The following is a 14,185-nucleotide window of genomic DNA, read 5'->3' on the forward strand; positions in this document are numbered from 1 at the left end:
CCCGCACTTGAAATTCTGCAGTGCAAGGGATGAGAAGTCTAGTGAGAACTATGTCAGACCAAGGAAGAATCTTGGAGCAGCGACGGAGAAGGAGGGCTGGGGGACGGTAGGGGAGCAGTTGAACAATGGTGTACTTGCTGCCCACAGTTCTGTAGGCTAGCGTCTCGAGAACCAAGGTCCAGAGCTGCTGCTACCATTGACACAAAAGCCAGAAATAGAGCAGATTAAGGGGCTAAATTAAAAAATAGCTCTTTACACCATTATGCTTAGAAGCATGATGATGGGGTGGAGTGCGTTTTAGTATGATATTGTGTTGTAGTAAATCACATACGACATAGGAAAGACAGGTGGGAGCGACTAAAAAGCACTTCAATGTGTCGTCAGGGATCATACGTAAATGCGTTAACAAATACAGTAATATGGTTAGATGTATTCGCCTACTGCGCCACTTTCTAGATCAGGAGGGACTGCAGAGATGTATCTATTCCTGATATAAGCACTTCTCCAGGACAGTGAGAATGTAGACAGTTAAATCTGTTCTCACCCCCTGAATAAAGAGATGCTACAAAGTGGGATGGCCCTTCCAACTGCTACTGACTTAAAAACTACATCTGGATCAGTTCTCTGTATGTAGAAGAAGGGCAGATGTATTGTTCTCCTGTCTAAAAGATGAATATCACAGGCTGGGTTTATGTACTTCACAACCAATACATTTTAATAAGTAAGTCCGCTGTCTCCTTCAAAAGTTTAAGGGCCTCATTTACGAGGCCCTTGCACCACTGTAGTGTCACTATTAATGATTCTCCGGTGGCCCAATGTATTGCACTATATTTGCAAGGCGGCGCTAAGCCACTTTTTGTGGCTTAATGCCGCCTTGTGAATACGGTCCCTACACACCCATCATTTAGTGTGGAAGGGGCGTGCAATGGGTGCTACTGTGTGTGTTCTAATGCAACACCCATTGCATTTTGACACTGCCCCAGATTTATGAGTAACCGCAAACCTGAGGCAGTGCCAAAAACTAACGCCACTCTGTGGTGTCGTTAGCATGGCACAATGAGGACGAATACTTTTATTTCTCCTCGTTTTGGAATTTTGTGTGTGTGCTGCATTCTGCAGCACAGATAGAAAGAGCAAAACGCCATGAATGACTGTTCACGTGCAGGAAGGTGTCCCTTCCTGCACATAAACAATCATTAAATAATGATAATTCGCTTCTACGTGTGCTGTAGAATGCAGCACACATAGAACTAGCAAATCATCATTATTGATGGTGGTAGGCAGCTAATTTTAGCACCATCGCAGGTGGAGAAGCCAGAAATGTGCCGCATTTTGTAGATACCGAGCATTTCTGCCCTTTCCAGGTGGTGCAGGACGGCTCAGCTAGAGATTTGCTGAACCACCCTGCCCCACTGGGGCTTGTAAATAAGCCCCTAAGTTCCCTTTACAAGCTTGTACTACATTCCAGAGTCCAGGAGTGCTTTGGAGAATGATATAGCTCGAACTCCCATATAAATGCGCTGTGGAATAGTTTCATGAAATTTACATCACTGACAGTGGTTATTGTCTGTCACACTCTTTCCAAATATTTCCTTTGGTTTTACTTAGCATCAGTCACTAAAACCTCTTAGACATAAGGCTTTCTTCAGATGCACCTAAAACATAATGACAGGGACACTGGTAGAAAGTAGTGGTAGCAGAGACACAGAGGGAGGTGCAGATAGGGAGAAGTTGGTTGGAAATAAACTGAAGGAGATAGAGTGAAAAGTAGAGAGAGGAGAACGCAGGATTCTAGAAAAGGATGCGAGAGCGGTAAGGAGAAAGAAGGCGAGAGAGGAGAAAAGTAAGAGGGGGATAAGTATGAGAAAGATACAGAGTACAGAACTAGGGACAGAATGCATTCTAAGAAATACATTAAGGGAGAGATGCGGAAGGTGTAAATGGGAGTAAAGTGAAAAGAGAAAGAGCTGAAGGAGAAGTATGGGGCTGTAGAAAGGGAGCAAGCGAGAAGTTGGAGCTGGAGTAAGACAAACAATGAGGAAAAGAACTGGAGTGAAAGATGGGGAGGGAATGCATGAAAAATTTGAAAAGGAACAGAAGAGAGGAATGGGCAGAGACAGATGAATAAAACAACAGATTTGTTAGTTTGGCAGAAGGAAACGAGTGTGGGTGTGATAGACATATGCAGAAGTAAATTAAGAGAGGGTGGGGGAAACAAAGGAAAATGGGGTAACAGGAGCCTTTAATGTCTCTTAACGCATTTTAAGACGAGACAATTATTCCCGGTCCATTATGCTTTCAAGTATACCATTTTGTCATATTTTCTACATTTTTCCTGGGGGACCACAAATGTTCTTGTACAATTGTCATCAAAGCTGTAAATGTTTTTGCATTTACTTAACCAAACCAACTTTTGACCACACTCTTGCCAATCTTACTGGCCCGGTATGATTTCCAGTTTCCAATTTTGTCTTCCTTTACCTTGGGATAAAAATAAACAATCCCACGTAAACCCTTGTTAAATGTCATATTATGGTTTGGCCAACATTATTGGTCCCACATTGCATCGCTAGATGGATTATCTGTCAAGAATTGCACTCCCACCTAAACACTTTAATAAATAAAGGTGTTCGGTGTTTCTACTGTCTCCTTAGAAATGTGGCAGTTCTGAAATATTGATACTGTGACGGACAGTGCATCAGCTATTTTGAGTAATGCTGACTCTCCTATTGAAGTGACATGATAGGTTCCTAAAGTACACCACAACTTTGTCGCTTTTCAATTGCCTTATACTATGATGTCTGAGTTTTAACTGTTCATTTAGTACACCCCACCAGTATTCATACAAGGAAATCCTATTTACAATAAAGTCAGCAGGTCTAGTGGCTTTCTCCAGTCATAGTGCAGAAATATGTGCTTGAATCAGGTCAAGCAAGTGCATGCTGATCAAGTAAGGTTAGCTGCAGGAAGCTTGATGCATATTGAAATAAGGAGGAAGTCCGTTTTTCTTCTAACAGTTGATGCTTCCTCGTCACACAAATGGAAAACACCATTCAAGCAGAATCCTGTGAAACTACCACTGCCCTAGAGTATGGCTTTTGCTTGGTTAGCTTCTACTCTTGTAACTGGAAACTAGGCAAGGGCCCACAAGTTTGTCATACTTTTACTCAGAATTCATTAGCACACCACCGTTAATATCACCTCATCCACACACACAACATTAGATTTAAATTATATTTCGTTTTTACCAAATATGCAGACTTACTGGGTGATGTATACCCTGCTATGTGGCTCATCGGCCCTCCCAGTGGCTTCTGCACACCTATTGTCAGATCCATGCCATGAAAATGTGGATCAGTGTGCTTTGACGTTTGCCAGTATTCACTGTGTTTATTTCACTGGCTTGGCAAAGTTTTTTTGTTTTGAAAAAGAAATTCCCAAAGTGGGAGTTTTTTTTCTTGAAAGCATAAAAAACCGTTGGCTATGGTGCACCAGGAGCATACTCCCTGCATGCCGGCGTCATTGTTCGACTTTCCTGCCTGGGACTGTCAGGCCGTGGGTAGGGAATCTATTGATGGTCACACTGGCCTAATCAAAGCATTGTGACCATGACTTGGCAAGCCTACAAGCAGGAATTAAAGCCAGCAGAGCCAGCTGAGGCTCTTCTTTTGTAAACCGAGGCCCATATTTACAGTGAGCTTTGAAACAATGCAGTGTCATTCTTTTTGACGCAGCGGTGGTGCAATCAGTGCTCCACACTGCCCATATTTACAGAATTACGCATTGGACCTGTTGAAGCAGATATGCTAATTAGAAATTATTAATCAATGTTTATGTGTTTTGATTAACAAGAAGTTAGTTGATAGAAAAATTAAATGTAGAGAAATTAATGAGCACGTTTGAAAATGTGCCCACAGACAGTGACTGCCAATGTTCACAAATTACATTAAAAATGACTAAAAATGTGTGAAATAATTAAAAAGAGTAATATTAATGAAGTAATATGTCATATTAAGATGTGTAGCGTATGTTTTGCATTATATTGTAGAGTTAACTTAGCCGAAGTTGTGGCCTAGTTGGCAGGCCTCGTGCAGAAGCTGAATTACTAGCACACTGTAAAGAAGCTGATGCATTGAACTGACCATGAACCACGTATGTTAATAAAGTCTGCTTAGCTAGAGTTTTCTGCAATGTACTGACGGACAAGAGATGATGGAACTAGACATGTAACAAATTTGGTATAAGACAGAGTCGATGTACTTTCCCAGGACTCGAACAACAGGGACACTGACTGGAGAAGAAGATGCAACATTTTCGATACCCGATGAGCCGGATGATGAGGACATCGTACAGTGAACCAATTGCCACCCTGACAACGGCGTAATATTAGAATTCATAGATTTGTAAAATCAAAGTTATTGATTAGGTAAATGACTGGTGATTGACCGATCAATTAGGAATTAGGGGGATAGACTGGAAAGCTCCAATAAAAAGTCATGACAGAGGGCTAAAACTTCAGATGAGATACAAGATGTGAAGGGAGAACTGCTGCAGATATTAGATGTCAGAAGACTCAATTTGAGATTTTGTCACTGGGCTCATTCTCGTGAGAGCCTGATGTGTTGCTCATCGATTGATGACCTGAATATGAAGACTGACTTTGATGCTGATCCATTCTGTGGATAGGTAGCTATGACAATGTGACTGTTAACTGTTTGTGCTTTTCTTTCTAGGTACCAACTGTGCTGTTTGAATAGTTTTTCTTTTAGCTAGATGTTTTCTAAATGTGTGTTATAAATTGTTTTCACAGGAAGTCCCACATGCTAATGCTAATCTGGGTTAGGTAAGGTTCCTCTAGGTGACATTGACAGTGACAAATGATTGCCAAACTGATTGCTGAACTCTGCTATTAATGTTGATATATTCATCTTTGTTAGCTTACCCTGAAGCATTAGAGCATATGTTTTCTCAAGCTCTGATTAGATTGTGTTATTGGTGGTCACTAATAGATTAACTATGTGATAATTGAATAAAGTTTGAATTAATCCGATGGTTTAGAATTGTAACTAATAGGGAAATAAAAATTGTTAAAACGTTTATTGAGTTGTCGTTATTCATGAAATGTTGATATATTGTCTAATGTTTAATGATTCTCTTAGTGGGTATTGATTGATTACATTGATTGTTGATGACATTGGTCACCACATGGCTAGGATACTTCATGCGATCCAAAAGGTTAATCGGCCTATACGCATCCCCTTGTAAGTTTACTTACTAATGACCAGGATCGCTAGCAGACCTAATGGGTCAGTTTGTAGAGGCCTGTTTCAGATTATACCTGCACTAGGTATAATGTATGTGTGGTAGGCATCCCCACGTTGAAAGCCATGTCAAACTGGAACAGTGAAATTTACAATTGTTCACTGCGTCACAACATGACTTGACTGTGTCAAAATCCCTACGCATCCTCAAACTCATAACAGTCAGCTCATAGCTCCACTCCTCCCGCCCCACTTCTAAACAGGGCAGAGAAAACGTTTTTGGCAGAGTAGAATATTCCTATGTGCCTAAAGAACACAAGTTAGAATTGAAATTCCACAAATGTTCATGGTTAATACTATACAGACCCTCTTTAAAGTTATTTTAAAATCCCGTAAAGTTGCAATTAAGTTATTGGTTATGTGCTCTAAAGTGTACTACTTTTCTCACACAATTTTAAGTAAAAAGAACAATAATGATGAAAATACAAAAAACATTACAGGCTTTAAAAACAAACATCCTTTGCTACGTCTCCTGCACATTTCAGAGAGAGAAATCACTTTTAGTAATATTTGTGAAGATTAGTGTCACTACTGGGTGCCATGGCCCCCTTAAAAATAAATTACTGGCTACGGACCTGCCGCAAACTTCTTATTCAAGCAACACATTATAGAGAAAATCAGGGGACATTTTACTAGCCCTCCTTTCTGAAAAAAAGTGAAGCCTTTTCTTTCCGAAATTCCTTAAATGAGCGGCTCTGAGCTGGGGGCACAATGTTTACAAATAACGTATGTTTTTTTTAAAGCACCTGCTGCAGAGTTCCGTGTGGGTCCAGGCATTTTCAAGCAACATTAAAAATGGCTGATAGCTCTGGGTTATTCCAGCTGGAGAGAGATGGGGTTTTGTCTACTGGCAGTTTTGACTCATGTGAGGCAGTGCAGAGGGTTGATATTACTGCTGCAAAGAACGTGACCATGCAGATCACAGAACAGTATTTTATGTGCACAGCTCAGTGGGATACTGTTTTTGTCACAGAGCTCCTTTTGTCGCTGTCCGGTTCATAATTTGCAATCTTAATATAGCACAGTGAGCTAATAACTGTCAACAAAAAGCTGCAAACAGTGCATGGTATAGGTTAGAATATTATGTTTCTTCTCGTCTTTCATTATCCTAATGTTGCTAAAAGAGTTCATTTGGGAAGAATTGCATTCTTAGTTAAAAAGCCAACTCCTACCACCATGGCATGTTTTAAATCTCGAGTTTGTGCTTCACCAAACACTCTTAAAATGTGCTTCTATACCTTGTAATCCTCTTTGTCTTTTGTAACAATTGAAATAGACTGAGTTACACATACATGATTCATTGTCTCTGTATAATGTGTGTGTGATGTAAAGTGCTCTGACACCCTACACTGGGATGAGCAGTGCTTCAAAACGAATGAAATGCATGTGGGAGGGGGCTATGGAGAGATGAGGGGCACTAGAGGGTGGGAGTGAGGAATCTGTGGAGGGGGAGTTATTAGGGGGGGGCAAAAAAGACTGTCATACTGGGTACCATTAGGTATAGGGCCAGCCATGTCCCTTAAGAACAGGCATCACAGCCCTTGCACTCTGTCATTTAGATAAAGGAAATTGCCTGCTACAGTGCCTCCCAGATGTTGCAATGACCCCATGTAAGACACCTCACATGCTACAGAACATCTCAGTTGCATCAAACCATCCCTGATGGAAGATATCCACCTCTAATGGACTACACCTTTCATAGAGTGAGGGCTGCCAGATTTGAGATGAAAAGAGACAAGGAAGATAAAAAGTACGTAATGGTCCTTTTCCATCCAGCATCTAGAGCAACATTGAGATCAGTATCAGAACACACCTTTTCAAAGAACACTACAGCCAAGATTTACAAATGTTTTGCATCTGGTTTACATTACTTTTTTAACACAAACCTGACCCAAAACCTTTCTGGGAATTTACCAACCAATGCAAATTGGTGTTTGTGTAGGTTAGTAAGAAAAAGTAACAGACACGTAGCACTGTTTTGGATTTCTTAGTGGAAAAGGGGGCATTATGTGGGTGGTACCTGGGCGTCACCATGCAACAACCCATGCTTTTTGATGCAAAACCCTGTCTATTAACACTAGGAGACATGGATTTGCACCAAAAATAAGACTCTTTTTTTCTGACTTTGCATGTGTGCAACACTGTACAGCACACATATAAAGTAAGAAAAGTTTTTTAACTTGTTTAGTCGTAATATTTTATAGTGGAAGGTTGTCCATCCTGTACGAAACCTATGTAGTCAGAGGGCCTGATTGATCCTTATTCACTTCTCCATGTTGCATATATAGGTGCTGTTTTGTTTTCTGGTAAAGCATCTTGTGCTTGCAGTCTGGAGGTGACCTGCTCCGCATCACCTTGAACACCACATTGAAGGACCTTTCCTTCTTTATTCTTAGCTAATGTGCTCGTAGTTCGCCCTAAACTTTTAGGTTGTGTTATTTTCAGTAAGCTTGTCTGATAGGGGAACGCATTAGGGTAATTTGGAGCAGCTGGACTCCAGTTTGATTTTTATTTTAGTACCATGCTGTTTTTAAGGAGACGCAATCCGTCAGGCCGTAGTCATGCTCCCTTTCTGTGGGAGAGTTTTTAAACTCCAATGCACCACAAACCCGTGCGGAAAACGAGCACAGCGGGCAGGCCACTGGCACATCAGTGACAAGCTTCTGTGCACCCATCCGTGCCTGGACAGTGCAGAGCACCAGGAACTATTACTATAGAGGTCCCTAGTAGGTGTGTTATACTCTCAAGACCTATTGCTTCACCTTAATGACTCAGGTAAGCCTTATAGTTGTTTGCCTTTGAATTTAGAGTCTCTGAATGTGGATCAGTAGCCTACTTGTCAGCATGGCTGGTTCTCGCTGAGCCCCTCTTTTGTAAATATCGTAGTGGTGATAGCGCGTCCAGATCTTATAAATTACTTGTACTTGGACACGCTGGAGGTCGGTGAACCTTTTGACCTAGTTGGGCTCTCCTCATCCAAGAATAGTCGGATCACTCAAATCAATAATCAATTAATAATAAATCAACAATCAAGAATCAATAGTAATCAGTATTTGACACACCATGACCTTTCAGTCATAAATAATCACACCAGTTTATTAAAAGTTAATGAGTTTATTTCCCTATATTAACAAAGCTAGCACAACATAAGTAAGTCTCAAAATCAAATGATATACGTATACGAACATTACTAGCTGTCCATAGCGACGGAAGAAACGCAATCTACGCAATATCTGGATTATAATGCACTCAGTTATAGCAATGCAAATCACTAATAAAAGTAACTGAATTTGACTAATTGCTTACATTGGTCAGCATAACAAGATTTCAATGTAGCATGGTGCATCAGATGAATACCTCGACTAGCCTCTAATTAGCATTGGCATGTGGGGCTTCATGCAAAACGAATTTAGTCAGCACAAATTTAGAAGAACTTCTAGCTTGGGTTCTATCAAAATAAGCAGTTGGTACCTAAAAAGGAAAACACAATGCATAATACAATTATCCTTTCATATTTACCAAATACAATCAGCATTCAAGGAAAAGTCTTCGTCCTTCAGGTACCGGTTCGATCAGCATGGGGCAGATTTCAAAGGGGCAAAGTTAAGGCAAGTTTCCTTGCGGCAGCAAGGAGAATGGGGCAAAAGTTACTGCATGGACAAGACGGGGCAAAATTAAAATTAAAGTCTCTAGGGTGAGAATTATTAAAGTCTCTTTCTCTGCGGCAGAGAAAAGGCATCAAGGTGTCATTTAAAATGGCATCTTGAATCAGGCTTCAAAATGGCATCAAAGAAAATGGCTGACTTCTCTTCGTCCGGTGGGTTTAAGTAAGAAACGTTCCAAATTCTTCAGGGTCTTCCATTGGAGGGTTCATAGGGTGGCTTCCTTTTGACCAATGAATAGTGTCTTTCTCTTAGTACTCATTTATGCATAAGGTGTCCTTGGGGCCTTGGAACACAAGTAGCAACAAAGTTTACCAATGAATTCTATATCAGTGTCTTTATTGTCTGCACCTGCAGGAATTGACCTTGCTTCAAAGGGGATGAAACCAGCCTAGCACGAAACCTTGAGATAAGTGTATTAGTCATTTCTACTGGAAAAATACAACCTTAAAGTAAAATGTGTCTTTGTTAATACAAGTGAAAACCACGCAGTTAAATGTGAGACCACTAGGCCAAAGCCTCTGCTAAACTTAAGCTAAGCATAAAACAGTTTCAACAAGAAAATCATAGAATACATTCGCAATTGTGACGGATTACTACATTTGTCGATTCTTCATGATTAATTAAGCTCGTTTATAATAATGGCGAACTACCTCGTGGGCACATTTCCCCACGTACATTATTTTTCTTTGCTAAAATCACACTACCTTATACGATTTTGATACATGATATATGAATATTTGTTAGTCTTTCTTTTTCTGCTTCATCAGTGGTATGCCTAAAGCTCCCCACCCGATGAAACTGGATATGGGGAGATCAAGCTTACTTAAATTTAAAGCTACAGATGCTAGAATCTGGTGATTTCTCATCAAGGCCAAATCCTTAGGGAAAAATTAATTTTGGGAGTTTGTTGAGTCACAGAAGTTAGATATTATTTTAGCAACTGAAACTTTGTTTCAAGATTACTTTGCCCCAGGCATAGCCGTGTCTATCCCCACAGGTCACTCTATACTCAGGCAGGATTGGGCCGACAAAGGATTAGCATTGGTTTATCTTGATAACCTTCACCTCTTTGCTTTGCAAGGATACCTCTTTTTGTCTCTAAGGTTAAATCCTCCTACACCTTTTCTGGAGAGAGCATATGTCAGCCTACAACCGATTTTATACTGACCGTATGATCACTGCTTGGAGATTTGAACTATCATCTAAATCTTACTAATAATGAATATACAGCTATGGTCATCTATACCCTGACCGAGTTTGGACTAATTAAACTTGTGGATGTCCCAACACATTCACTAGAGGTTCTTTTCACAAACAATCTGACCAAAATTTAAACTCTGTTCTTCTGCTTACCTGGTCTGACCACATGGCAGTTGTCTTTAAGATTTGGGTACCCTCTATTTTTAAAACTCCCTGTGTGCCTAATCATGTTTGTTGCATGCAAGTATGGAATAAAATTACTCAGTCTCAATTTGGGACACAAAATCGCTCTTCTTTCTTGCACTCAAAACGTGGCCACTGCATATGCAAATTGGTTTACTTTCGATGTAGTTACAGTCAAACCTGTACAGGAGATAAATCAGAGATAGACCAAGCTTTCTGCACCCTGCTACTCGAAGATTCTTACAAAGCTGAAGCAAAAATGCCACAAGCATGAGAAAAATTGAGAAAATCATGTAATCCAGAAGAAAAAATAAAATACAAAGAAGTATTACGCAAGTGCAAATAAGTGATCGTTAAAGAGAGTTCTAGATATTTCACTCACAAAACTGACAATACTAAAATCCCCAGTAAAGGACCTTTTGTATGTGGTTAAAGATTTTTGCCAACATGCCATTTCGGCTACTAGAGCTATGTCACAGGCCTTTTGTGCATGGATGTCAATTCACCAAAATACCAGGGGTTGCAGTGGGCCAGCGTTAGGGCAGTGCGAGTGGTGCAGCTGCACCTGGTGTTGACCTGAATTTGGGGACACTGACCTCAGGGGGGGCTGTTTTTAGCAATGACTTAGAAACTTCCGATTAAAGAGCATCTGCTGAAAAGTTCCTTGTGCATCCAGCCTTCAGGAAGCAATTAAAATGTCACGATACCTCTTGTGATTAATGATCCTGCTAGAGGGAGAGGGATGGAAATTTTGTCTAGGCAGCTTTGATTCGCCATAAATTAGCATAGAGGGTAAATATGCCTACTGAAAAGAACAGAACTATATTTTCTTTGGATACCTGGATGGATTAGTAAAGCCAGCCTTTTCAAGCACTTTAAAACAAATGAATGTATGTGAAAGGGGGGCTATAGAGAGATGAGGTGCACATTTGCTGGGGAGTAGTGAGGGAATCCATGGAGGTGGTCATGGGATGTGGGGGGGCACCAAAAAAGTTGCAAAGGGCGCCACCAGCGCTAAAGTTGGACCTAGTAGTGGAAGTGACTTCACAAACCATTTAAACTTTACATTCACTCACACAGACACATGCATACATAAAGACACATTCACTCATACACACTCTCTTTTACATGAGCACACTCACCCGCAAGCATGCACACAACATTCATTTAAAAGTTTTTTACTTACCTCATCTACCAAGGAGTATAATGTTCCAGCTAACTGTATTCCATTTTTTATTACCATAATAGTGAATAATATATAATAGGGAATATATTATTCACTATTAGTATAAAGTAAAAAAAAAAACTGATTGAAAACAAGGCAGTGGAGCCCAAAGCAATGTCCATAAGGACGAGCTGCCGCTGTATTCCTGGCCCTTCATTTAGCCAGCTCTGAGGGCAGGGGTCACAGAGGCAGTGCAAGGGATGCAAGGGGCAAGCTAGGGCTCGCACTTGCGACCCCTAAATGACATCCTTGCTTTTGTGATGAACTAGCAATTCTTTTTCAGACTAAAATCAATGATATCTACCTGGAATTTTCCCCAGTCAGTTCACTTGATTTAGAATGTTTTTACACTCCTAATGTTAGGGAATCCGTCGTTCCGATTCTGCAGTTATCTTCTAATCTTACTAAACCACAAGTGAAAAATCTCATTCTTACTGTGAAATCAGGCCCACCAACAGATCCTTGCCCCTCACGCATTCTGCAGCTGGTCTCTAACATTATCTCTAAACCTCTAACTGAGCTTTGTAATGAGGTAATTGTTTCAGGAATTCTCCCACATGTTTAGAAGCAAGTCACAGTTATCTCTCTGATTAAAAAGACTTCAGTCAGTCTGAAGGATTTAAAGGAGAATTTGCAATGCAATGGGTCTCATGTTTGCTAGAGTTAGAGCTACTAGCACTGTGAATTCCTAACTGCACTTTAATTGCCACATAAAATGAAAAGTAAAACAGTTGACATTAGCGAGCTGATTTAAAGCACCATGGCAGCCATAAGCATGAACGTGAAGGAGAGACACAAAAGGCAAAATAAGTTTGCTTGTAGTCAAACATATCAGCAAACGTGCAATTATCCATGTATCAGGGTCAATGGTCAAGCGGGTAACAAAACTGCCCCAAGGAAAGACAAACATAAAGCATTTACCAATGATAACAAATGATTTTTGAAAGGCAAGCACATGAACGAGTGAAAGTGTTTGGCTTGGGGTGGGCGGGGTTAAAAGTCCACAGATAGATTACAACAGGCCAAAGCGCTTGCTCTCAACCTAAGAATTACTGCTGATTTGTCTATTGTTTCTACCTGCCGAAGTTTTGGGGTAAGCATTACGTTTAGAACTGATGTATGTGTTGGACATCAATGAGCTTTTGCATATGTTACAAACAGGCTTTAGATGTGTTCACAGCACAGTTGGCACTGGTAGACGTCATAAGGATATCTGATGTATTGTCAACCGTGGAGGCTCTGACATCCCTATTTTGTTAGATCTTTCTGCAACATTCAATACTGTGAAGTTGTCTGTGCTAGTGACACACTTAGCTCAATTAGGAATTATGGACATGGCACTTGATTTTTTACCATTCCTCCCAGACAGACCGGTCACAAACTATAGACTGCAATCACTTCACATGTAAACATTTTCCCTTGCTATGTGGGGTACCTCAAGGCCCATAGGTATGCCCTACCCTTTTGAATCTTTATATTTTGCAACTCCCAAATCTGATATAATCATTCTCCTTCATTTCTTATGCAGATGATACTAAAGTAATTACCACCATCTCTGACGATGCCCAGTCAGAGATGAATTCTTTTGACAACTGTATGCATTAAGTCAGTACCTAGATGAAGACTGCTTAAAGTTAAATGCAGAAACGATAACGATCCTTTTATACTGTAGACTCTTCAATCTGTTCTAAATAAGGGTGAACGATGGAGTTTGGCATCCTACCCACACCAGTAAAATGAGCTAGGAATTAAGGAGTCTTTTTTGATGACTTATTGACATTTTCTCATTAAGTTAGTCTTACGTTTTGACTATTTGGGGCAGTTCGCGCTTAGGCCTTCATAACTTTTTGTTTACATAAGCTACCCACGCCAAATTTGCGTCCTTTTTTTCCAACATCCTAGGGATTCTAGAGGTACCCAGACTTTGTAGGTTCCCCAGAAGGAGGCCAAGAAATTAGCCAAAATACAGTGAAAATTTCGTTTTTAAAAAAGAAATGGGAAAAAGGGGCTGCAGAAGAAGGCTTGTGTTTTTTTCCCTGAAAATGGCATCAACAAAGGGTTTGCGGTGCTAAAATCACCAGCTTCCCACCTTTCAGGAACAGGCAGAGTTGAATCAGAAAACCCAATTTTTCAACAAAAGTTTGCAATTTTACTGGGACGTACACCATTTTAACGATTTTTTGTGCTTTCAGCCTCCTTCCAGTCAGTGACAGAAATGGGCTTGAAACCAATGCTGGATCCCAGAAACCGAAACATTTCTGAATTCAGCAAGGGGTAATTTGTGTAGATCCTACAAGGGTTTCCTACAGAAAATAACAACTGAATTTTTTTTTTTTTAAATTGAGGTGAAAAAATCTACAATTTTTCTCTACGTTTTACTCTGTAACTTTTTCCTGCAATGTCAGATTTTTTAAAGCAATATACCATTACGTCTGCTGGACTCTTCTGGTTGCGGGCATATATAGGGCTAGTAGGTTCATCAAGAACTCTAGGTACCCAGAGCCAATAAATGACCTGCACCCTGCCTTGGGTTTTCATTCTATACCGGGTATACAGCAATTCATTTGCTGAATTATAAAGAGTGAAAAATA

Source organism: Pleurodeles waltl, chromosome 3_1, assembly GCF_031143425.1.
Source record: "Pleurodeles waltl isolate 20211129_DDA chromosome 3_1, aPleWal1.hap1.20221129, whole genome shotgun sequence".
NCBI classification, from domain to species: domain Eukaryota; kingdom Metazoa; phylum Chordata; class Amphibia; order Caudata; family Salamandridae; genus Pleurodeles; species Pleurodeles waltl.